Source organism: Apium graveolens, chromosome 11 (genome assembly GCF_009905375.1).
Source record: "Apium graveolens cultivar Ventura chromosome 11, ASM990537v1, whole genome shotgun sequence".
NCBI classification, from domain to species: Eukaryota; Viridiplantae; Streptophyta; class Magnoliopsida; order Apiales; family Apiaceae; genus Apium; species Apium graveolens.
The window spans coordinates 186,352,784-186,380,303 of NC_133657.1; positions in this window are offsets into that span (position 1 = coordinate 186,352,784).

Sequence of the window (27,520 nt, forward strand, 5' to 3'; positions counted from 1 at the left end):
TTTGTGATGTCATGTCTAATAATGATTTGTGTTTAGTTTTCAAATCTTAACTAACAGGACAAATCAGGACTTAACTGGAAATCAGTACTTATACTGAAGTCAGAACTTAAGATATCAGAAGATATTTATCAGGAGATAATATCAGGACTTAAGAAGACATTCAGATGAGGAAGACGACTGATTGAAGGAAAGAAGATTAAGGCAAACACAAGAAGAGATATGCATGGAGAAGAATTCTATGAAGAATAGAATACTTGGAAGAAAAGATAACTAGTTGATATATTTTAGGATGCAGACTTATGTTCGATATCAATTAGAAGATTATCTTGTAACTGTGTGTCTATATAAACACATCACAGGGTTTACACTATAAGTGTTATCTTAATCGAGAATCTTATTCATTGTAACCCTAGCAGCTCTCGTGATATTTGTTAATCACTGAGAGAGAACGGTTCCATTGTAATATTGTTTCATTAATAATATTATTCTGTGTTTCATACTTGTGTTCTTAATTCGATTTAATTGTACTAGACACTGTATTTAACCCCCTTCTACAGTGTGTGTGACCTAACAAGTGGTATCAGAGCAGTCTGTTAACACACATATAGTAAAGATCCTAAACAATTATGTCGGAAGAAGAGAAAACTCCAACCAAGCCCACCAAAACTGAAAAAACTCCAAAGACACAAATACATAATCGGTATGAGACTATTAGGGTTCCCATACTGAAACCTTCTGAGTATCCCATATGGAAAGTGAGGATGACTATGTATCTGGAAGCCACAGATCCAGAATACCTTGACATAATTAATGAAGGTCCACATAAGCCAACCAAGCTCTCTGTTGTAGTTGCAGATCAGCCAGCACAGACTGTACCAAAGGAGAAGAGTGAATATATAGCTGAAGATATCTCATCTATTGCCAAGGATGCAAATGTAAGATATTTGCTGCATAGTGCCATTGATAATGTCATGTCAAACAGGGTAATTAACTGCAAGACTGCAAAGGAGATTTGGGATGCCTTGGAGACAAGATGCCAGGGAACTGATTCAATTAAGAAGAACAGAAGGACTATACTCACTCAAGAGTATGAGCACTTTGACTCAAAACCTGATGAGTCATTAACTGGTTTATAAGACAGATTTGTCAAACTCTTGAATGATCTGTCACTGGTGGATAAGGAATATGATCTTGAAGATACTAATCTTAAATTCCTTTTAGCTCTTCCTGAAAGTTGGGATTTGAAGGCAACTACTATAAGAGACAACTATGCTCTTGATGAAACTACTCTTGATGAAATTTATGGTATGCTCAAAACTCATGAACTTGAGATGGATCAAAGAAGCAAGAGGCATGGGAGAAAGTCAAGAACAGTTGCTCTTAAGGCTGAGGAGGAATCCCCCAAAGTGGTTGTCTCAAAGAAAGACAAAGGAAAGGCTCTCATCACAAATTCTGATACTGAGTCATCAAATTCTGATAGTGATGAGGATTCAGAAATTGAAAGTCTATCTGAGATGGATACTGATGAAGAGATGATAAAATTGTGTGCTCTTATGGTGAAGGGTATCACAAAGGCCTACAGGAAATTCAGAAAGGGAAAAAAGTTTTCCAGGAAAAGTGGAAGTTCTGATAAGAAGGGATTCAGAAAATCTGAAGGCAAAGCTGGAAAGTCTGACAAAGGAGATTACTCAAATGTTAAATGCTACAACTGTGGTGAGAAAGGCCACATATCTCCTGACCACAAGAAATGAAAAGGTGACAAAGGCAAGGCATTTGTCACAAAGAAGAAAAGCTGGACAGACACTTCAGATTCTGATAATGAGGTGAACTATGCCCAGATGGCAAATGCTGATAGCAGTTCTGAAGCTGCTGAGTTAAAGGTACCTCAAACAACTTATGTTTTTCATACTGATGATATTACTGAGTTGAGATCTTATCTTAAAACCATATTCATTAGCTACAGAGATCAGACTTTAACATGTGATAGGTTAACTTCTGAAAATCTGGCTTTTAAGAAAAGGAATGACTATTTAGAAATGGAGTTAGTTATGTTCCATCAAACTCAGAAAGAAAGAGATGATGCATTTTATGTTAGAGATGAAGTGTTAAAATTGAATCAATCTCTAAAAATTCAGTTAGAAAAGGAAAGAGAGATTATCAGGACTTGGACTAACTATGGCAAAACAACTCAGAATTTATTAAGTAGTGGAAACTGGAAAGAGGGCTTAGGTTATGGAGATGATAAAAGTGAAACAGGAACTGAACAAATTAAGCCAACTATTGTTAAACTGACTACAAAGCCAAAGTTAAATCATGTTAAGTTTGTAGCTAAATCTGTAAAGTCTGATTCTGAAAAAATGAAAGATACTGAGATAGAAGTTAAGGCAGAGTCAACTTCTGACAAATTGAAACATGATAAGATAATTGAAGTTAACATAGGCTTAATGACTAAGAAGCAGCTCAAGTATAAGCTGAAAGAGATTAAGAATGTAAATAAGGTAAAGCCACCTAGGAAAAATAGGAATGGAAAGGAAGGTGTGAATAAAAGGAATAATTTTATGCCTGTTCCTAATGCTCCTAGAAAGAAATGCTATAACTGTGGAAATTCTAACCATCTGGCTTCTTTTTGTAGGAAGAATAAGAATATAAACTCCTTACCTTCTAAGTCAGGAGTTAAGAGTCAGTCTGTTAGGTTTAAGCCACAAAATCCTTGTTTTCATTGTGGAAGCTTATGGCATTCAATTTATACTTGTAAGGAATATTATAGTTTGTACTATGATTATTGTCAAATAAAACCTTCTTTGAAGAAAGTTATCATTATTCCTTCTAGTGTAAATTCTGATGCAAAGTCTGATACTGTAAATTCTGATGAGAAAAATTTTAACATAAATTCTGATGTTAAATCCGCTGCAAATGTTAACAAACTTAATAAGGCCAAAGGATCTAAGCAAGTCTGGGTCCTTAAAACTAATCATTAGTGGTCTTTGTGATTGCAGGGCAACAGGAAAAACATCCTAGTTCTGGACAGTGGATGTTCAGGACATATGACTGGAAATAAAGCCCTGCTATCAAACTTTATGGAGAAAGCTGGCCCAGGTGTTTCTTATGGAGATGGCAATATGGGAAAAACTCTGGGATATGGCAATATCAATCTTGGGAATGTCATCATTGAAAAAGTAGCTCTAGTCTCAGGACTTAAACAAAATCTGCTGAGTGTTAGTCAAATCTGTGACAGAGGTTTTCATGTGGATTTCTTTGAAAAACACTGTGAAGTTGTAAGCAAATCTACAGGCAAAGTTGTTCTAAAGGGATACAGGCATGGTAACATTTATGAAGCCAAGCTTTCAACAAGCTCTGATGGTTCTACAATCTGTCTGTTAAGCAGAACATCAATTAAGAAAGTTGGGATTGGCACAAGAAACTCTCTCATTTAAATTTCAACAATATAAATGAACTAGTCAAGAAAGATCTTGTGAGAGGACTGCCAAAATCAGTATTTGCTCCTGATGGCCTTTGTGATTCATGTCAAAAGGCAAAACAAAGAAAATCTTCATTAAAGAGCAAGACCGAATCTTCAATTCTTGAGCCTTATCACCTACTACATGTTGATCTATTTGGTCCAATGAATGTCATATCTATTGCAAAGAAGAAATATGCTATGGTCATAGTAGATGAGTTTACCATATACACATGGGTGTATTTCTTGCACACAAAAAGTGAAACTGCATCTAACTTGATTGATCATGTCAAATAACTGGATAAGTTGGTCAAAGACTCTGTGAAAATTATAAGAAGTGATAATGACACTGAGTTCAAGAATATGATTATGGAAGAGTTCTGCGAAGACCATGGAATAAAGCAGAAATTCTCTGCTCCTGGAACTCCACAGCAAAATGGAGTTATTGAAAGAAAGAATAGAACTCTTATTGAAGTTGCACGAACTATGCTTGATGAAGCAAAGTTACCAACCTACTTTTGGGCTGAAGCTGTGCAGACTGCTTGTTTTACTCAGAATGCAACACTTATCAACAAGCATGGAAAGACACCATATGAGATGGTGAAGAAAAAGAAGCCAAATCTAAAGTACTTTCATGTATTTGGATGCAAGTGTTTTGTTCTTAAGACTCATCCTGAACAACTATCCAAATTTAATCTGAAAGCTAATGAAGGAATTTTTGTTGGATATCCACTTTCCACAAAAGCCTTCAGAGTCTTCAATTTAAGAACAAGGGTTGTCATGGAATCTATCAATGTCTCTTTTGATGATAAGAAGATTACTGGACTTGAAGATTTCAATGATCACGATCAGCTGAGATTTGAGAATGAAGTTTTAAATTCTGATTCTGTAAATTCTGATAGTCTAAATCCTGATACTGCAAACTCTGATGGGTTAAACTCTGATGTTATTAAAACTGTGGTGACTACGTCAAAGGAAAATGCACCTGTGCAGGGGGAGCATATTGAAGATCCAACCACATCTCAAGAAGCATCAGAACCTATAACAGGCTCTTCAAGTTCTGATTCATCAAGTTCTGATGGGCCAAGTTCTGATAATTCTGGAAACTCAAATTCTGATTCATCAAGTTCTGATGGGCCAAGTTCTGATAATTCTGGAAACCCAAATTCTGAAGAATCCAACTCAGAGAGCATGATTTCAGGGGAGCATCAGATAATGTTGATGGAGACAGCATGGATCATGGGGGAGCATCCAGTTTTAGAGATAATCTTCCATCTGCAAGGAAGTGGACTAAAGCACATATACCTGACTTGATTATTGGAGATCCTGAAGCAGGTATTAGAACTAGAACAACAACATCAAATGAATGTCTCCATCATTCTTTTCTTTCTCAGGCTGAACCAAAGAAAGTGCAAGAAGCTCTTTAAGATACTGATTGGGTGCAAGCAATGCAGGAAGAGTTAAATGAATTTGAAAGAAATAAAGTTTGGACCCTAGTGCCAAGACCAAAGAACAGATCTGTTGTTGGTACAAAATGGGTGTTCAGAAACAAAACTGATAGTGATGGCATAATTACAAGGAATAAAGCAAGGCTGGTTGCAAAAGGATATTCTCAACAAGAGGGAATTGATTATGATGAAATATTTGCACCAGTTGCTAGATTGGAAGTCATAAGGATATTTTTGGCTTATGCTGCTCATAAAAAGTTTACAGTCTTTCAAATGGATGTAAAAAGTGCTTTTCTTAATGGAGAATTGGAAGAAGAAGTATATGTTGAACAACCTCCAGGTTTTTTAGATTCAAAATTTCCTCATCACGTCTACAGACTTAATAAAGCACTTTATGGCCTTAAACAAGCTCCAAGAGCATGGTATGAGACATTAGCTCAGTTTCTTCTGGAAAGTGGATTTAACCAGAGACTATTGACAAAACTTTATTCTATCTCAACCATGGAAAGGACTTACTTTTGGTGCAGATATATGTTGATGATATCATTTTTAGTTCTACAAATGACAGACTTTGTAAAAGGTTTGCCAAGCTAATGCAGTCAAGATATCAAATGAGTATGATGGGAGAACTTAACTATTTTCTGGGCCTTCAAGTCAAGCAGAATGAAGAAGGGACTTTTATTTGTCAATCTAAGTACACTAGAAATTTGTTGAAGAAATTTGGAATGTAAGACTGTTCAAGTGCATCCACTCCTATGGCCACTGCAACAAAATTGGATAAGGATACTGGTATATTAGTAGATATTACTGATTACAGAGGTATGATTGGCTCATTACACTATCTAACTGCAAGTAGACCTGATATCATGTATGCTACCTGTCTTTATGCAAGATTTCAAGCAGATCAAAGAGAACCTCACTTAACAGCTGTGAAAAGAATTTTCAAGTATCTTAAGGGTACAGCTGATCTGGGATTGTGGTATCCTAGGGAATCAGACTTTAAGCTAATAGGTTACTCAGATGCAGATTTTGCAGCGTGCAAAATTGACAGGAAACGCACAAGTGGAAGCTGCCAATTTCTTGGAGGCAGATTGGTTTCTTGGTTTAGCAAGAAACAAAAGTCAATTTCCACATCAACTGCAGAGGCAGAGTACATAGCTGCAGGAAGCTGTTGTGCACAGATTCTTTGGATGAAGAATCAGTTACTGGATTATGGGTTAGAATTTTCTAAAATCCCTATTTACTGTGATAATCAAAGTTCTATTGCTATGACAGGTAATCCAGTTCAACACTCAATGACAAAGCACATCAGCATTAGGTACCATTTCATAAGGGAACATGTGATGGAAGGTACAGTGGAATTACACTTTGTTCCAACAGATCAACAACTAGCAGATATCTTCACAAAACCATTATGTGAAGCTACTTTTACAAGATTGGTAAATGAACTTGGAATGGTTTCAGGTTCTTTCTCTAAATCTGTTTAGTTTATGATCTGATACATCAGACTTTATGATCAGTATTTACAGATATTACTCTCATTATGTAATCTGTGCTTAAATTGAAATTTTCCTAAGTGCCGATTGTTTTCTGATGTGAATTTTTAAACTCTGATAGTGATATGAATGTTTATGTGACTATTCAATCCAATGAGGATAACTGTGCTAGATACTGACCTAGTAATCTCTAATATACTAAATATCCCAAGTTTGAAGTAATTGTTTATGTGGAAATCTTTTGACACAAGCAAATTCTGATGTTGAGCTTAGTTAGGTTTACTTTGTGTATCTTATTACTAAGTCAAAAACTAGAATGGTGCTTCTTATCTATTAAGTTCTGATGTTTCTAAATCTTATGGATGTACTAAGTGCTGATAAGCCTCACTTATCAAAAGAAAAAGAAAAGAAAAAGAAATAAATATCAGGTACTCCTTTGAGATCTAGAGAAAAATATATGTAAAAGGGAAGACCCAAGTGCATTGCTGGTATTAAGTAATATGCATTAGAAAAGCAAAATAAAATTTTCTTGGTGACTTTTCACATTCTCTGATTACTGGAGAAATACTCTGATAACAACATAAATTCTGAAAAGCAGTCGTGACTCACTTACACTGAGAAGCCACTTTTAAAAGGAATTTCAAAAGATGCATAAAATGAGCACAAAACAGTTGAGGTGGACTCATGCATGAACTCATTCTATAGTAGACTTCAGACTAAATGACAGATTTTGAGCAAATTTCTTAGTTATGCCTTATTTCTAAGATGTACTGAAGTGAATCAGACTTTACTCTTTGTCTGATATTTAGCTTAATGCACACACTTACACTACATATGAATGATGAAAATTATTGTAATGATCAATATTGTTTTAGATGAACTGTTTAAGTGTCAGTTGCATAAATTCTGAGGACAAGTTCTGATGATTAAGTTCTGTTGAAACCATATCAGTATTTGTGTGAAGAATTACAGAAATAAACATTCACTTTTTGAGTAAAGAAGCCATATTCTGATGACTTTTAAATTCTGATAATAATCAAGTTCTGATGCTTACGTGGCAGTATTTATTTACTTGATTTATTTTTAAGTCAATACTTGAACGGTTATATTTTATCAGAATATTGGATTACGTGAGATAAAGCAGTCATAATCATTTGTTTCGTGGGAACAGTTTTTTTTTGGAAAAACTGAATGTGCATAGTAATCATTACTTATTTTCCGTGCCCATTAACTCTGGCTTTGGACCTTTTAATGACTATTATTATTACACATTGGTTTAGGGAGACGAGGTATCATTATTTTTACCTGTAATTATTAAATACTCCTCGTGTCTCTTAGTATTCTATTGGCTATTTAAACCAACTATTCATTCCGGCCAATACATCTTCCATTTTTTACAAACTCACTCTTTTTACATACTTATCAAAATGATGGTTCGTTTCAACTTACTCCTGAACTATGATACTTTTAATATCAAGTTGAGTTGTGATGATTGGCGACATGAGTGGCATGTAACTGACATTCCTAAAGAGATCTGGAACTCAGTTCCACAAGAGGTTCACACAGACCTCTTATTCTTTTATATGGACTATCATCTCCATTGTGATCGTCTGGAAGAGGAAATGAGAGAAGCTCTTCGTCAGCAGCAGAAGAAGCTAGTCGTTAGGTCTTCTTAGACCAGGACTAAGGCTGTTGATGTTAAGAATTCTAAGAATAGGACTGTCTTGTAATTTTTTAATGTATATGATAAATTTCATGAAATGTACTCATCTGATATATTAATAAATTTTCCTTTAAAATTGCAAGATTTGGTCTTTGGTTCTCAATTTATGTGACTGTGCATGTTTTAATTGCAATTTGTTAATCTTTACTTCATCATTTTTTTAACTTTATCTTGTGATGAATGTTTTGATTTAATAATGGTCAATAATAAATTTTGATGATTTGAGGAAACAATTGAGGTACAAATTCAACAATCAGAATCTGTTGCAAAAGTAGCTGAGAAGGTCTCTTCTCAGAAAGTTCAGGAAACTGGGAGTTCTAGGCCTCTCAAAAGGCTTCGAAAGATAAATTCTGATGACAAAGCTCCCAAAGTCTCTCCACCCTTGAAGAAATGGAAGAAACAAAGAGCTAACAGGGACACAGTTGAGTCAGATTCAGAGGATGTGGAAGCAGTATCTAAGGAAGGGGATCAGGAATCTCTGATCTCAAAAGAGCCAATTGTGATTGAATCCCTTCCTCTACACAACCAAAATTTGCTGAAGCCACTGCATCTACACCTCCACTGTCACCAATTCAAGATGAAGACACTGCTCAAGACAGAGTACCTACACTTCCAGTGTCTCCTATCATTGAACAAGTACATATTGAAGACCCAGGTACAAGTGCTGAAATAGATATTCATAACTTGGTTGTGCCTGAGGTTCTGTACTTGGAAGCTCCAACCATTCCTCAACATACTCCACCAACAACACCAATTTTAGATGTTAATCTCAATGTAGATATTCCAACAACACCTCTTCTGAATCTAGATGATGAAGTTCAGATATTAGGTGAGCATCAGAATTTGGATGTTGATCAGAACTTAGAGGATGATTTTGAAACCTCTATAGCCTCACACACTATCATTTTATCAGAGGAAGCTGATTCTGCAGGCTCTGTAAGTTCTGATGTTGCACATGTTGACACTACTGGTGAAGCTGCTATAAATGAAAATGCTGATGCAGCCGGTCCTTCAGGACATGCACCTCTACCAGTAGTTAATAAAGCTGATTTGATTACAAAGTTTGTGAGAGGGGATGCACCAGTACCTTGGAGTGAAACTCCAAGAGGAAAGGAATGGATCAAGGAGTGGAACAAACTTGATTTTGTTCCTACTGAAAAAATTCTTGCCGAGCACCTGGCTAAAGCTGATGAGATGCTACTGAATGATGACTTCAAAGCACAGCTCAGAGTTACTGCATTGCGTACAAGGCACCTTCAAGGTCAACACTCAATAACTCAAGCCAAGGTGAACAAAATTCAATAAACTCTGATTCAACAAGACATGAATGTCAAATTGGAAAAGAACAGGTTTTTTAAACCAGCCTTTGACCACATTGGGTATATTGAGAAAGCTCAGGAGAAACAACAAGCTCAGATTGCTGAAGTACTGAAGAATCAAGCTTCTCAACAAGTTCAACTAAATGAAATCCAATCTTCAGTGGAATTACTTCTCTCTCTCTCTCCTATTACCTGATGATGCCAAAAAGGGGGAGAAAGTGATTAAGTCCAAATGCAAATCTGATTTAGCACTGAAGAAAAAGGATGATGGAAATGATGACCAGGGAAACTCTGAAAGGGGTAGAGGTCATGGTCAAGGCAAAGGCTCTTCATTCAGGAAAGTAGGAATTTCTACACAGAAATCAAGTTCTGATGCTAATAGAAGAATAAGTTCTGATAAGCAAGTTCTGACCAAGCCTTATGTTCTGATACAGGGTGAAAGTCAAGAATCACAGAAGTTTATGCAGACACTGAAGCTTAAGGGGAAGGAAACATCAGTCTACTATCAAGACCCCAAGTTACAGAAGCCGGATGAAGAAATTTCAAAGAGACTATTTCTCAAAGACAATCCAGGAATGGACTTTAAAAGTCTGAAGAAAGAAGAATCCAGACTTAAAGCAGAAAATGTTAAATCAAAGTCTAAAGCTCAAGTTATTGCAAAGAAACCACCTAAGCCTAAGGGCATTATGATTAAAGAGAAGACAAACTCTGAGGCAATCAAATCTGAATCCAAAGCCAAATCACAGGTGGAAGTTGTTCCTAGATCCAAGGGCAAAGCTAAAGTTGATGAACCTGTAAAGGTATATATGCCAGTCATGGATCTGGAAGCAAAATCTGATGAAGATACTAGTCTGATTTTGAAGAAAAAGAATATTCAAAAAACCTCTGACATAGCTCATATTGTTCAAGATCAGGAATTAGTAAATTCTAATTTTACAATGAAGCAAGCAACATCTAACAGAGCTAAAGTTGGCTTGATATCAGAAGATAAAGGAAAGGAAACCTCTGACATTGCTCATGTTAAACCTTCAAAAATTCTACTACCTGGGTTTACTAAAGCTCAACAATCTACTCAACTTTTGAAGACTACATCAAGTGGTTTTGAAGCAAGAGTTATTAGAGGAAATGAAGCTAGAGACAAATCAGGATTGGGTAGTTCTAAAGAAAAGAGAGTAAATAATACTACCTCTGATCCAACTTCTTTGAGTGAACCAGGAGTAGGAGCAACTCCTGAAAGATTGAATCAACTGGAGTCTGTACAAATGGTTTACCACTATGTATTGAAAGAAGATATCATGTTATATTTCATGGCAGATAAGAGGGTATTCTAGATTAGAAAGAATGCTATTTGTTTGAAGTATTTTGAAGAATTGCAGCATGTGCTATTTCTACTTCAAGTGAAAAACAGTTCAACAGATGGTGCTGCCAGTTACTTAAAATCTGATATTCAAAGGCAGAAGAAACTTTACTCTGTAAAGTCTAACAGGCCATACTATCCTAAGTACAGAGCTCACAATGGTGATATAGTTGAGATGAAGCCTAATACCGCCAAAATCATCACTACATTTCTTGGTATTAAGGGACTTGAATTCAATCTAGAGTCTGATAAAGCCTATGTCATCAGACTAGATCAGGATATAAGGAAAGCAAAAATAAATGATCTCAGGGCTGCTATCTTTCAAACAGGTGAAGATACAGTTGAACTTAAAGATGCAAAAAAGAGGATGAAGAATGAACTTGAATATGCTGAGAGAAGTCTGTTAAGGAACTATCTCAGAAAAACTCCTGATATTAGAGAGATTACACACTGAAGCCAAGTCAAGGACTGCAACTATTAAATTCTGAAGGTTATACAGGTTAAAGCTGATATCAGACTTTAAGGATGGTAAAAGCTATAAAGACTGTGAGTTGTAGTTATTTAGTCAAATTCTCATATGCATTTGTACTTAATGTTTTTGACATCATCAAATATCTATTAAACTTGTATATTATGCTAATTTACAAGTTAGGGGAGATTGTTAGATATATTTGTGATGTCATGTCCAGTAATAATTTGTGTTTAGTTTTCAGATCTTAACTAACAGGACAAATCAGGACTTAACTGGAAATCAGTACTTATACTGAAGTCAGAACTTAAGATATCAGAAGATATTTATCAGGAAATAATATCAGGACTTAAGAAGACATTCAGATGAGGAAGATGACTGATTGAAGGAAAGAATATTAAGGCAAACACAAGAAGAGATATGCATGGAAAAGAATTCTATGAAGAATAGAATACTTGGAAGAAAAGATAACTAGTTGATATATTTTAGGATGCAGACTTATGTTCAATATCAATTAGAAGATTATCTTGTAACTATGTGTCTATATAAACACAACATAGGGTTTACACTATAAGTGTTATCTTAATCGAGAATAACACTATAAGTGTTATCTTAATCGAGAATATTATTCATTGTAACCCTAGCAGCTCTCGTGATATTTGTTCATCACTGAGAGAGAACGGTTCCATTGTAATATTGTTTCATTAATAATATTATTTTGTATTTCATACTTGTGTTCTTAATTCGATTTGATTGTACTAGACACTGTATTCAACCCCCTTCTACAGTGTGTGTGACCTAACAATAATTATTTATAAGAATAATTGAAAACTCATTAAAAGTACATTTAAAGCTATGCATATATTCTTGACAAAAAAACTATGCATATATTATTAATAGAGATAAATTTTACTAGATTTAGTCATTTTAAACATAATATGAATAAAATAGTACTTCTAAGATTATCAAAATTAATAATAAAAAATATTAAGATTATCAAAATAGTACTTCTAAAATATGAAAGGAAGTAAAACATTTTTGAAGTCAAAAAAATTAAATTATTTGATTATTTTCGAATTGAATTATTTGCTTCGAATTTAGTTATTTGCATAAGCTTAATTACATCCTTGATAAAATAAATTTAATTGCTTCTGAAATAATTGCTTTTATTTAATTAGTTGCTTTGATTTAATAATTGATTTGATTTATTTAGTTGATTAATTAGGTAATAATTGCTTTGATTTATATTTAGTTATGCCTAAATATAGTTAATTAATTTATCGATTAAATTTGTTTAATTCGTAATGTGTAATTAAATAGTTGGTTATAATTAAGTAGTTATTCATATTCAATTAATGATGAACTCTAAAATAATTGCTTTGATTTCCTTGTTAAATTGACTTAATTAATTTCCTTGTTCAATTATTTAGTTAATTGCTTATGAAATAAATCTAAAAAAATACGAAATGCATAATTCCAATAATAGGTTTGATTTACTAGTTGCTAATATTTAATTGCTTGTTAAATTAAATGCTTGCATTTTATTTTTCAATTCGTTGCTTAAATTTAATTGTTTACATTCGTGCGTGCAACATTATTTTAGATTGGGAAAGTGATAACAGGCTTGTTGTATAAAAGACTTGTTTTGTTGAGTTTGTTGGTTGAGTTTTATGATTGGGAAGGTGATAATACAGCGGAAATGATGCCTGTTTTATTTTAGATTTTACAAATTCTGAAACAGTGCTGTTAGTTCAGTTACTGTAGGGCAATGTGGTAGAACATAGAAAATGATGCCAGTTTTTTATTTCATGTCACAGTTGCTTACATAAAATTTCCTTCTTGTGTAGGATTACATGGCTGGACGACAATTGATCAACCCCGGTCCAATTGGCGGGGGATTACTTACTCAACAAAATAGGCATCGTTCACAGCTTGTCTGGGGTGGCACGGTACACATTCTTGTCCCAGTTCCAGGTTTACTTATCAAATTTCTTTATGCTGTTTCTAAATGCATAAATTCAAATTTACTTGCAGGGTAGTGACGATCATTTACGTCTCCGCTCAAACTTCAAGACATACTGGGACTGTGTTCAGGCTAATCCACTGTCACAGCCTATCCAGGATGCCATTACAGAAGCTGGTTTTTTGGGTGTTCTGCTAGCCGGGAGTATGAGACATGATGATGGCCTCATATCGGCTTTTCTTGATCGATGGCGCCCATAGACGCATACTTACCATCTCCGTTTCGGCGAGGCCACTGTTACAGTTGAGGATGTGTACTACATATTAGGGCTACACAGCGTTGGATGTCCCGTGTTACCTATTTCAGGGGATGTAGGTGCATTGTTAGTACATGAGCTTCTTGGTGTTGCCCCCGATCCACAGCAAGATACAGATGTTATAAAGAAGGGTGAAATTAAGATTAGTTGGTTCGTTCGTCAGTTCGGTGCCTGTTCCCGTCTACACTCAGCTACTGGTCATGATCATGAGCTACTGTACCACACACGTGCACACTTGCTTCCGCTCATTGGTTCTACTGTGCCAAACTACAGTGGTTACCGCATGCCTCTAAACCTCCTCCCATTTGTGCGGCACGTGGGTCAGATTAGTACTTATAGCTGGGGCAGTGCATGTCTTACTTAGCTTTACCGCCGCCTTTGCTCAGCTAGCATTAGATATAAGACGGAGCTATGTGGGTCGATGACATTATTACAGGTACATATCCACCCAACATACTTCACATTATAGGGTGCATTATTCATGCATACTTTAGGGGACATTAGACACACTGTATACTTTAGACACACTACATACTTTCGACACACTGCATACTACATGGTACATGATCCATGCATTCAACAAATATTCATTTCTCGAATGTGGTTCAGGTTTGGATATATGAGCATTGTACTGCCTTAGCTCCCAGACAACGAGACCTTTATCTGATGCAACATCCCCGTGCTCTCAGGTACGACTGTCCTTATACATTTATGACTCTTTGTTCATGTTCAAAAGTATTCCAAAAAAGTCTCTAACATAATACATTTCTTGCTTCAGGTGGACGGTCCCATTGGATGGTACGACTGTGCAGACACATTCGTTACGCGAAATTCGTTATGACCTAGATACCATGTCTGAGGATTCCTTCAGGTGGAGGCCCTACGGTGATTCCACGGTTGAGGCACGAGACATTCCTGAGCTTGATCTATCACTCATGAGTGCACCTTGCCCCCTCATTTACTTGACATGGGTGGAGTGGTGCTACACTGATAGGGTCACAAGACAGTTTGGATACTTGCAGCAGGTCCCTACTGACTCTCCACTTATTGACCATGATTCTTTCCATAGGGGTCAAAGAGACTGGCCTTTTAAGTTCACTAGGGTGCGTGAGCTTTGGGACTCACGTCACACTGCCGTGCTTGGTCTACCATCTTACAGATGCACTCGCAGACCTATGTGCGCTGTGGACTATCCTGAGTGGTACGATAGAGTCACTAGGCGTTTCATGATCAACCCCAGGATTTGGAGGGACCAGCAAGGATTCCAGGGGTCCCAGGGACACCAACCAGTGGCTGTAAGATTTCTCTTCTTAGATTAGCACCTCTTCATTTGTCACAGTTTTCGTTTATGTATACACATTTACATGTCATTCACATTTACATGTTGTCAATATAGGTTGAGGGGTTGTCCGCTGCCTACCACCAGATTCAGGAGTCCGGCGTGGCTGAGGATGATGATAATGTGGATGAGGTGCTTCAGGGTATACATGGCACATTAGATGCCATGGGTTTCCCATATCTTCTACAGAGGCCCCCTCATCCACCTATTGCTACCCCACGTACTAGCGGTGCTCATGCCCGTAGGCTAGGTACTGCATTTGTTAATACTACACCAGCTCCTCGGGATGGTTGGGAGCCTTGGCCTCGTCCATCAGGTGGAGAAAGTTCTTCGTTCTACACCTCCTCTGGCTCAGGTTGGGAGCATAGCTTTCAGGGGGATGGACATACTGACCGTACCTGGGACCACTTTATTCAGGGAGAGGGAGATCCTCATACGTCTACTTGGGGTCATAGTTCACAGGTACATGATGCTGGTGGGTCTTATTTGGGGCAGAGCACTAAGAGTCATGATACGGGTACATCTACTTTTGGCACCCTTCTCAGGGCCACAGCCCTTATGTCGGTGCATCTATTATTGGCCACACTACTCAGGCCTCTTATATTGTTCCTAGTGTCTGGGCTACTGGATCCAGTTGGGGCCATTCTACTCAGACTCATTACGGTCATCTGTCCCAGGCTTTTCCACAGCCTACATACAGTTTCCCGCCCGAGAAAGGTGGTTCGGACTTCTCTTTCCAGACCCCGCCTAGGGGCTTCGACCCCTGGTTAGTACGTGATTCCTCCGCACAATCATGAGCAGGGGTGTGAGATGCATACACCCCCTATCATGCAGGATGCAGATGTAGAGGGTGACAGTGAGGAGCAGGATGACGATGATGAGGAAGCTGATCCTCCTATACAGCTCAGACAACAGCCCCGTAGAGCAGTGAAAGGAAAGGGGAGGCTATGCCACACCGACGAGAGGTTCTGTGGCTGATCAGTACTATTTCCCATATTTGCAGACTTGTTATTTTTAGTTTCCCATGTTTACATTACATATTTAGTTCAGACTTATTTTTATTAGTTCTCGTCATTTTCAAACATGTTATTTTTCTTACCCCACAATCTAGTCACTTCAATTCACGGTATTACATTTCAAGGTGTTTTGTAAGTAATATTCAAAACGTACATACTTAAAGAAATTAAAACTGTCACATTCTGTAATTAACGTTAAACGGATGAAACAAAATAAATAAACTAATACATGAATGAAAACATAATAAGTGAAATGGAAACACAATCACAACATGACCACCATCAATGTAATTACTTTAATTGATTTCATCTGCAAAAAATGATAACTCATATCAAATAGTTATACTTTCCTCTATATTTCATTAATATGACTTGACATCCACATGGCCCTTTTCAGTATTCCTCCTGCACAATTATTTAATTTGCTTGCATGTGTTTTCTACTATGTACTCACGGGAAAGGGTCTATAAATTATTGCCATATTTCACATGGGTGGCAGTAATGACACGTACATCAACAACATTAACAGCCTGTACCTCTTCATTACTTTTATGTTCCACAACTGTTAGTCTTATTAACTATTAGATATATTTGATAATGTCATGACTAATGTGATTTATGTTTAGTTTACAGATCTTACTTAAACAGGACAAATCGGTACTTAACTGAAATCAACACTTATATTGAAGTCAGAACTTAAGTCGTCAGTACTTAAGGTTCAGGAGATATTTATCAGAAGATAATATCAGGACTTAAAGGAAACGTTCAGATAAAGAAGGCAGCTGATTTACAGGAAGAGAAGATCGAGACAAACATAAGAAGAGATATGCATGAAGAAGGAATTCTATGAAAAATAGAATACTTGGAAGAAAAGATATCTGATTGATATATTTTAGGAAGCAGAATTATATTCCATATCAATTAGCGATTATCTTGTAACTGTGTAGTATATAAACACAGATATAGGGTTTACAATATAAGTGTTATCATTAATCGAGAAGATTATTCATTGTAACCCTATCAGCTCTCGTGATATTTGTTCATCACTGAGAGATGACAGTTCCATACTGTAATAGAGTTTATTATTTTGAATAAAGTTTGTTATTTGTTACTTGAGTTATTAAAGTTCGATTTGATTGTACTATACACTGTATTCACCCCCCTCTACAGTGTGTGTGACCTAACAAGTGGTATTAGAGCCTATCTGTTAACACACAAACATATTAAGATCCAAAAATAATCATGTCTGAAGTAGAAACTCCAACTAAGCCCACCAAAACTGAAGAACCTCCAAAGACACAAATCCAAAGCCGATATGAGACTATTAGAGTTCCCATATTGAGACCATCTGAATATCCCATATGGAAGGTGAGGATGACCATGTTTCTGGAAGCTACAGATCCAGAATATCTTGATAGAATCAAGGAAGGGCCTCACAAACCAACCAAGCTCGCTGTTGCAGTTGCAGGTGAAGCAGCAAAGTCAGTATCAAAGGAAAAGAGTGATTACACTGCTGAAGATATCGCATCAATTGCTAAGGATGCTAAGGTACGACACTTACTACATAGTGCCATTGATAATGTAATGTCAAACAGGGTAATAAACTACAAGACTGCAAAGGAGATATGGGATGCCTTGGAAACAACATGTCAGGGAACTGATACGATTAAGAAGAACATGAAGACAATACTCACTCAAGAGTATGAACACTTTGACTCTAAGGCTAATGAGTCATTGACTGATTTATATGATAGATTTGTCAAACTCTTGAATGATTTGTCACTGGTTGATAAGGAGTATGATCTTGAAGATTCAAACCTTAAATTCCTGTTGGCTCTTCCTGAAAGCTGGGATTTGAAGGCAACAACAATAAGAGACAACTATCATGTTAGGTCCCAATTTGTTTGTAGAAGGGGGGTTGAATGCAAACAATACCGTTTAATCGAATAAAATACGGAATAAAAAGGTGAAACAAAATTCAAGTTAAATAAAACTTTTATTAAACTTGAAAGGTGTTACAACAACGGTGTCTGTTACAAGGGATTAATCTCAAATCAATTATTACAAATCTAGAATAAATTCGACATGAACTTTTTCTATTTTTGCAATGAAAAGATCAAATGATAAATGCGATTTGAGATTAAGTTCTCGGGATTTTAATCCGCTAGATTGTTACGTAAGAACAAGATAAATAATTCTAGTGGTTTGGATTTAACTTTACAATCTAGAATTTTGATCTTGAATAAAGCATATGAAAAATGAAATAATTTGTTTTTGTTTTTGCTGAGTTCTTGACTTGTGTATTCTGTTGAATTATTGCATGAATGTCTTCTGCTGTGTTTTGTTGTTTAAGTAAACAAAACAATCCAGTTGAGTCAGCAAGACTTTCGGCAAGACAATCAAATGAACTGGCATGACAATCCATTTGAACTGGTAGGACTTTCGGTGAGACTATCCTTTTGAACTAGCAAGACAATCCCAATAGCTAGCAAGACAATCAGAATGAACTAGCAAGACTTTCGGTATGACTATCAATTGTCATACCGATTGTCATAGTAGTTCAAATCAAATTGTCTTACTGAATTATTAATAGATTTTAATCTAATAACAATTCTAAAAATCCTTAATATTAATTCTGAATTAATTAATCAATTAATTCAATTAATTAATAAATCAATCTTTGCAGATATAATTTATTTTCTTAATTAAATTATTTGACTTAATTAATTAATAGAGAATTAATACTAATCTTGAGCAGCAACCATTCTTCTGAAAATCTTCTGAAAATTACTGTCAATTATGAATCAATTCCACCACTTCAATGTTGACACTCGATGTACTATCTGGTTCATGAGTGACTAACTTCCGTGACATTTCTTCAAGCCTTGACCTTGATACTCTTAATTTTCTTCAGACTAAATCCTGGTAATTAAATGATACCCTGACGAGATCTCTGTCACTTGATTAAATTCACAATCTTGATTTATATCACTGAGGCTTGATCAATTTCTTGAGCTTCTTCCAGTGAATTAAGTCTTCAAGTCTGTAGATGAATAATATTTCTTAACCCTTTGACAGATATTACTCTATGAGATCTCTCTGACGATAGATCCACTATTTACTTATTATATTCTTATTTGAGTTGAGTTAAATCCTCGAATAAACAAATAGGCTATGACATATGCCTTTCAATCTCCCCCTATTTGCTTGTTAGACAATAACAAAAAATACCTAGAGGATAACTCAACTAATAAATAAGAAAAAGATATAAACAGTAATGCAAAGTAAATAGCAGAAAAGTTCTGGATTATATTTAACATTTTCCAGATTCCAAAAGAAATTTACAAGTGAATACAAGATAGATGTTCCTCTAGCCTGAACATATAACTACATTAGACTATCTTGATTCATAAAGCTCTAATCATATAACATTGAGTTTTGAGCTAATTGACTTCAGTTGTCTTCTCTTCTGACTTCACCTTCTTCTAAATCTTGAAGCAACTCTTTGTCAAAGACACGATCCTTTTCTGAAGTGAAGCTTGCTGGTCTGACTGGTTGAACTCCAACTGACTTCAGCTTATTCTTGATCTGATTGTACCTTATAATATTCTTTTCACAATAAGCTTGAATCAAATCAGCAGCTTGAGTCTTCAACATGGATGAGTATCCAGCAGTTCTTAAATGATGTTCCATCCAGACCAGATGCTTAGCTGAGTAGTCTTTAAGAGATTGTACATCTAGCTGACAGATTTGAAGACAATCAGACTTAAAGAATCTCACCTGATGAGGATTGTTGACCACTTGAGGACTAGCCCTACTGGCAAACTCTTTAAGCCTTTCTCGAAGAACTTCATTCAATTCTGAGCTTCTTTTTACTTTGTTGAGAAGAACCCAAGTCTCTGACAAAGAACGATTCTCAAACAGATGAAGTGACACCTTGAAAGATCCTTCACTTTGACAATATACAAAAATGCTCATCTCATTTAGGGATCTGTCAAAAGCAGCTGTGATCCTTGAGACTTCAGTCTTGATAGCATTCATGTACATGTCATTGTTAGGATTTGAGATTTCCAGCTTGTCAAGAAGATGTAGGAACTACCTATCATTGTTAGTGCTCAGCTGAGGTATATCAAGTACTCTCCTAGCTTCATCCCATTTTTCACCAATCTTCAGTCTGACATCTCTTCTCCTTTCTTGAGCCTTAATGTCATGAAGACGTTGCTTTTGAAGAGTTTCTGTTCTTTGTATGTCTTTCCTCATGTCAATGATCTGGGAGACCTTTTTGAGTTCAGCTTCTTTTCTTTTCATCTCTGATTGCTGCTGCTGAAACTCTTTCTCAAAGATAGGATCCACTGTAGCTTCCTCTTCCCATTCTCCAAAATCACTTTCCTCTTCAGCTTCAAATAAACCATCTTTATCTTCCAAGACTGGTTCAGTGGGAATGTCAAAAATATCAAAGTCATCCTGTTCTCCACTGTAGTAGACATCATCAGCCTTTCCTTTGTCTCCAGCAGAGGTATCTTTTTCTTTCCCCTTTCCACTACTCCCTTTCTTCTCCCCCTTAGTTGAGGGATCCTCTACTGACTTTCCTTTAGAACCTCCATGACCTCCATCACCTCCAGAACCCGAGCCTCCACCAGACGGCCCTTCAAAGTAAGTTCTTTGTTCTTCATTAGGGCAGTGAGAATTCTTGATCATGAAATACAAGTGTTTCATTCCTTCATTAAGATGTTCCATGCCCGTTTCTATCTTTAGAAATCTGGAGGAGTCCAGTGCATGATTCATTTCAACCAGGTCTTCAAGAGAAGTCATTCTTGTATGTAGAGAGCAGAAGTTAGAAATGTCATCAGCTGATAAAGTTGGAGTTTCCTGAATGGAATTGAGCTTTGGTATGACAGTGTTCTTGAGATCCGAGATATCATTCCTGATGAGTGCCAGCTGATTGTTGACAGAGGTGGAAGAAGAAGACCGTTCAACCACTTGTGCTTTGAATGCTTGAGCCTCAGCTTGGCTTTTAGCAAGTTCTTCTTTTAGAGCAACAATTTGAGCTAACAGGTTTTCAGTATCTGTGTATGTGTGTGCTCTCACCTGAATTTCACTCGTGTTTGGTTCACTCACCTCACGTGCTTGTGTTTCTCTCAATATAATTGCTCGTGAGGAGTCTTCCTGTTGCTGTTCTTCTGTACCTGCAGTTAAAATCACCCTAGCCTCTTCAAGAGAGGTCAGTGGTGGTGCAATGGGAATTCGCGAGTCCCGATCCTCAGTCAAACCTATCATTTCATGTGAAATAGATGTCTGAATTGCTTCAGGGATAGATTGACCGAGTTGCCCTCCACTTTCTCCAGATAAATCTGCGAGTGGAGAATCCCGTGAGGGAGCCAGAGGTGTTTGATCTGGGAGGGGAGAAAATGACTCTATTAAGGGTGGCTGAGAGTCAGATTTTCCCTCAGAAGCATGTGACTGCTCTTCTGCCGTAACTATGGCAGGCACTGTAACAGACTCTATGTGCACTCCTTGCTCTGTGTCCTGAGTATCATCTGTGGGTATGTATGGTTCCATTGTAAGTAATGGAATTGTGCTTGACTCAGTACAAGATGCCATGGCCCTATGGCGAATTTCAATAGATTCATCCTGTTGAGAGAATGTCTCTAGTAACTGTTCATTGGCCATTTCAAAGTCCATGTCCTGTTGGGAGGACAAGGATGGGCTTTCAGATGCCTCAGTATATGTTCTTCTTTTCTTGGGAGGAGGCAGAGCTGAGGGTTCACTCACATTCAATAATACACTACTTCCTATTAACCTTCTGGGTAACATTTTAGACAGTGGGGGAGAGGTTGAGATAGGTTGTGACTCTGTGTTTGGCTCTATGACCTGGGATTGAAGCTGTGGTTCTACAACTTCATGGTCAGTCCTATCGACCACTGAGGGTCTTTCAACAGAAGTAGGAATGGAGTGAGAGTGAGGAATTACTACCTGTAATGGAAGAGCATCTGATGTTGGAGGAGCCTGGGTGGCTTGAACCACTGGAGGTTGAGGTTGCTGTTCATGACCGGGAAGATTGAAAATAGGTAGGGGAATATAAGTGGCCATGAAAGCAGATACAAGTACTGGAACTTGCATCAATTTGAAGGTTGTGTCTTGGCGGGTGTAAATCTTTTTGCTTACAGGAGGGGGTTCGGTTACTGCAGAGTTAGCAAAAAGGGCTTTGTGCTCAGGTGTGAGAAGATGATCTGCTATAAGCATGAGAAAACGAGCATAGTAACATGATACCCTACGATTTGTAGAATGATCACGTAAAGCAGTAGTGAGACGTCTCAAGAGAATGGGAAAAAGTAGTTTGCCAAAATTGATCCTTTGATTGAAAACAACCGCAAGACCAATATACTGCAGAGTGGAAGTGATATTGTAAAAGTTGGATTTAGTGCAGTTGGCAAACACTTTAGAAAGTGTATCGAAGAAAATGTCCCATTCAGACACCAAATTGGATTTTGAAAGTTTGGTTAAGTTGATCACCCCCTGATAGTGAATAACATGGAAAAAGTTTGTGATATCATTTTCAGAGGGTAAATTATAGAAATTGTCCAATGGAAAATTTAACGCTTGATTGACGACTGTTTCATCAACTACATACTGTGTGTTTGCCACGGTGAATGAAAAAGATTTTGAATCATCGGCCACAGTAGAGGTTGTGCAAATCAGTCTAAGCAGATCGACATTTAAAATCACATTTGATTTAATAGCAGAGCTAACAATCAAATGGTCATTTAAAAATCTAATCCAAGGCTTAAATTTTTCCACATCACATTTTTCTGGATTAAAATAACCAACCTGATTATGCGCGACAATTTGGAAATTGAGAGTCATTTAAAATAATAATAAGACACACACTTTCAGAATTTTAAGAATAATATTAAGAAAATTCGAATTAATTAAATTAATTTAATAATTCGAATTAAATTAATTATAATCGAAAAATTTAGACAGAAATGTATCTCGTTAAAATTCTTAACTCACAAACGCGGATTTGAAAAGCCAAAAGACACAAAATAATAATAGATGAAAAGCACAAAAAAAATTCCCAAAAATAAACAAGCACAAGCTGATTTTGAAGGAGAAAAAACGATTTGAAAAAGTTTTATTTATTATTTTTTTTTTTAAATTTTGGCAGCACTCCTGTATGTATATACTTGTATGTATATATAGCAGGAGTGATGTATGCTGAGTAAAAACTCGAGCAAGGAAAACAACAATGGCGATTGATTTGTGTTTGATCGAAGAGAGAGAGAGAGACAGATAACTGTTGGAATTTGAAAAGAAAGAAAGTGAACTGATAAAATAAAACAAAACAAAAAAAGGTTAAGTAGTATAACTGGTATGACAATCGGATTGTCATACCGACTGTCATACCGATTGTCACACCAGCTTAAAGACAGAAAAAAAACAAACAAACCAAAAAAAAGAATAATATATAACTGGTATGACAATCTGATAGTCATACCGATTGTCATACCAGTACAAAATAAAACATAAAAAGTCTGATATTAATTTTATTACTGACATGACAATCAATAGTCATACCGATTGTCTTGCCAGTTATAAAATTAATCTGATTTTAAAAATAACCAAGCATTATTACTGAAATGACTTTCAGCAAGACAATTTCAATTGTCTTGCCGATTGTCATTCTAGTATAAGATAAATTAAGTATTTAAATATACTGAATAATTAACATAAAAACTGTTAAAAACACATAAAAAAACAGAATATATAAAATATTTCAATTTCAGAAAACTAAAATAAATATTGCAGAAAATATTTACATAATTAAAATAATTAAAATATTTCAGAGATAATAATATTTTCAGTCCAAAAATAGATTTCTTTTGAATTTTAACAAATTAAATTCATAGAAAACCATTTTTAGAGAAAATAAAATATTCTGAGACATTAAAATTAACAAGTTGAGTAAATAAATAAGATAAGATAATAGAAATTACATAGAAATAAGCAAGAAATATGATAAAATGATAAAATAAATTTGTAAATGAATTTTTCATTTATGAAAAATTCATTTGTAAATTCATTCAAGAACAGATCTCAGATATCAACTAAATTAATCACTAAAACTATTCAACATGCCCAATTTACCAACTAATCTGGTAAATGTGGATTCATCAAGTGGTTTAGTGAAAATATATGCTATTTGTTCTTCTGTTGGAACAAAAAATAGTTCAACAGTACCATTCATGACGTGCTCTCTAATAAAATGATACCTGATGTCAATGTGCTTTGTCCTCGAGTGCTGCACAGGGTTGTTGGTGATGGCTATTGCACTTGTATTGTCATATAAAAGAGGAATTTTGTTCAATACAGAGCCATAGTCTCGTAGCTGGTTCCTAATCCACAAGATCTGAGCACAGCAGCTTCCAGCAGCAATATATTCAGCCTCGGCCGTTGAGTTGGAAACTGTTTGCTATTTCTTGCTGTACCATGAGACTAGTCTGCTACCTAGGAATTGACAACTCCCTGAGGTGCTTTTTCTATCAACAACACTTCCTGCATAATCTGAATCTGTATATCCAACAAGGTTAAAACCAGATTCTTTAGGGTACCAAATACCTAGATTTGGTGTTCCCTTAAGATATCTTAAGATTCATTTAACAGCAACGAGATGAATATCTCTAGGATCCGCTTGGAACCTTACACATAAGCACGTAGCATACATAATATCCGGTCTACTTGCTGTAAGATAGAGTAACGAGCCAATCATATCTCTGTAGCTTGTGACATCTACCTTAATGGAGTTTTCACATGGTCCAAGCTTGACATCTGTAGTTGATGGAGTCCTTGCTGATGCAGAATCCTCTAGATTGTACTTTTTGAGGAGTTCCTTGAGATACTTGGATTGACAAATAAATGTTCCATCTAACCTTTGATTTACTTGTAATCCAAGAAAGAACTTCAGCTCTCCCATCATGCTCATTTCAAACTTGCTGTGCATTAACTTAGCAAATCTCTTACAGAGATTATCATTAGTAGACCCAAATATTATATCATCCACATAGACTTGGACTAATATAGTATCATTCTTATGTTTTTTAGAAAAGAGAGTTTTGTCTATGACACCTCTAATAAAGCTATTTTCAATAAGAAATTCAGAGAGAGTGTCATACCATTTTCTTGGAGACTGTTTGAGCCCATAGATAACCTTGAAAAGAAAGAAGACAAAATCCAAATGATCTGGATCTTCAAAACCAGGAGGTTGCTCTACATATACCTCTTCATCCAGCTTTCCATTCAGAAAGGCGCTCTTGACATCCATTTGATAAACTTTAAAGTTTGAGAATGCTGCGAATGCCAGAAATATCCTGATGGGTTCAAGTCTAGCCACTGGAGCATAGGTTTCATCATAATCAATGCCTTCAGCTTGAGAATACCCTTTTGCTACCAGTCTTGCCTTGTTTCTTGTAACCACACCATCTTCATCTAGTTTATTCCTGAATACCCACCTAGTACCAACAGCTTTCTTGTGTGTAGGACTAGGTACCAGTTTCCAGACTTGTTAACTTTCAAACTGATTGAGTTCATCTTGTATAGCAATGACCCAATCTGGATCAGTTAGTGCTTCTTCAATCTTCTTAGGTTCCATCTCAGAAAGTAATCCTGAGAACAGACACTCATTTTGAGTAGCACGTCTAGTTCTGACTCCAATATCTGGATCACCAATAATCAAATCAAAAGGATGAGCTTTATTTCAGATAGTCTGTCTTGGAAGATTTGATCTTGATGATTCGCCTTGAAATTCATTGGGATGTTGTGTCCTACTAGATGATCCTTCAGTATCTCCCCCTGAGTTGTTGTCATGTTGACTTGAAGATTCTCCGTCAGTAGCAGTGGTATCTCCATTGTTGCCAAAGTTTCCATCACTATTACCTTGAGTATCATCATGATTAACAGGTTCTTCACCAGCAACAACCTCAGGTTCTTGACCATGTTCTGATTCTGAATCTGACATATCATCAAACTTCAGTTTCTCAGAAGGATCTTCAGTTTGGATACTAGGGAGTTTAGTGTCATCAAATGTAACATTAACACTTTCAGTTACTTTGTGTTGATCAATGATATACACTCTGTATGATCTTCTTCCATATCCAACAAAAATACCCTCATATGCCTTTGCCTCGAATTTACCACGACGATCATCTCCATCCTTGAGCACGAAGCATCTGGCACCAAATACATGAAAGTATTTGATAGAAGGTTTCTGTTCATTCAAAATCTCATAAGGAGTTTTCATGAAGTCTTTGTTGATTAGAGTTCGATTCTGAGTATAACATGCAGTATTGACAGCTTCAGCCCAAAAGTACATTGGAAGACCTGATTCACTTAACATCGTTCTTGCAGCTTCAATCAATGTACGATTCTTCCTTTCTACCACTCTATTTTGCTGAGGGGTTCTAGGAGCTGAAAATTGTCTGGTAATCCCTTTGTCTGTACAGAATCCATTGAGAAGTGAATTCTTGAATTCTGTTCCATTATCTGACCTTATTGTTCTAACAGGGCCATTAGAATCTAACTCAATCATCTTGATATGATCAATCACAACTTGTGGTGTTTCATCCTTAGAGTGAAGAAATAAAACCCACGTATACTTGGAATAGTCATCAACTATCACAAGACAGTAACACTTCTTTGACATCGAAAGGACATTAACTGGTCCAAATAAATCCATGTGCAATAATTGCAGAACACCAGTTATGGAAGATGTGTCAGTGCCTCTGTGACTTGCTTTCTTTGACTTTCCTTTCTGGCAAGCCTCATATAGTCCTTCTGGAGAGAATTCCAGCTGAGGCAGACCTCTTTCCAATTCTCTTTTTACAAGAGAATTCATTGTTTTAAAATTGAGATGAGAAAGTCTCTTGTGCCATAGCCAACTCTCATCTGACGATGCCTTTGCATAGAAACAATTGACTTCAGGATTGCTTCCAGAGTTTATGTCAGTTACGAACAGATTTCCTTTCCGGATTCCCATTGAAGAGGGTTTTTCACTTTTCTTGTGCAGAATCTGACACTTCAGCTTGTCGAATAAAACATTGTAGCCATTGTCACAGAACTGACTAATGCTAAGCAGATTGTGTTCAAGTCCTTGCACAACATACACATTTTCAATGATAACATTTCCAGCTAGCAAACAGCCATATCCCTCCATTAAACCTTTGCTGTTATCTCCAAAGGTAACCACTGGGCCAGCTTTCTCAACCACATTTGATAGCAGGGCTCTATCTCCGGTCATATGTCTTGACGATCCGCTGTCAAGAATCCACACTACCGGTTGTACCTGTTTAATGCCCTGCAATACAAATGGATTAGACCTTCTTCGGAACCCAAGCTTGGCTGGGTCCGGCATATTTGTAAAATTGGCCTTTATCAGGCAAAACAACATTCTTAATTTTTATATTCTCAACTTTCTAAATGACTGGACATTTGACCTTGTGAACAGCCTTGACAGATTTCTGTTTAGGCTTAGGCACAAATGTCTCCTTTCTAGCTTTAGGAGGACTAGCAGTCTTTGACCTATCATGCTTTCTATTATTCACATGCTGACGAGGAGTAGTCT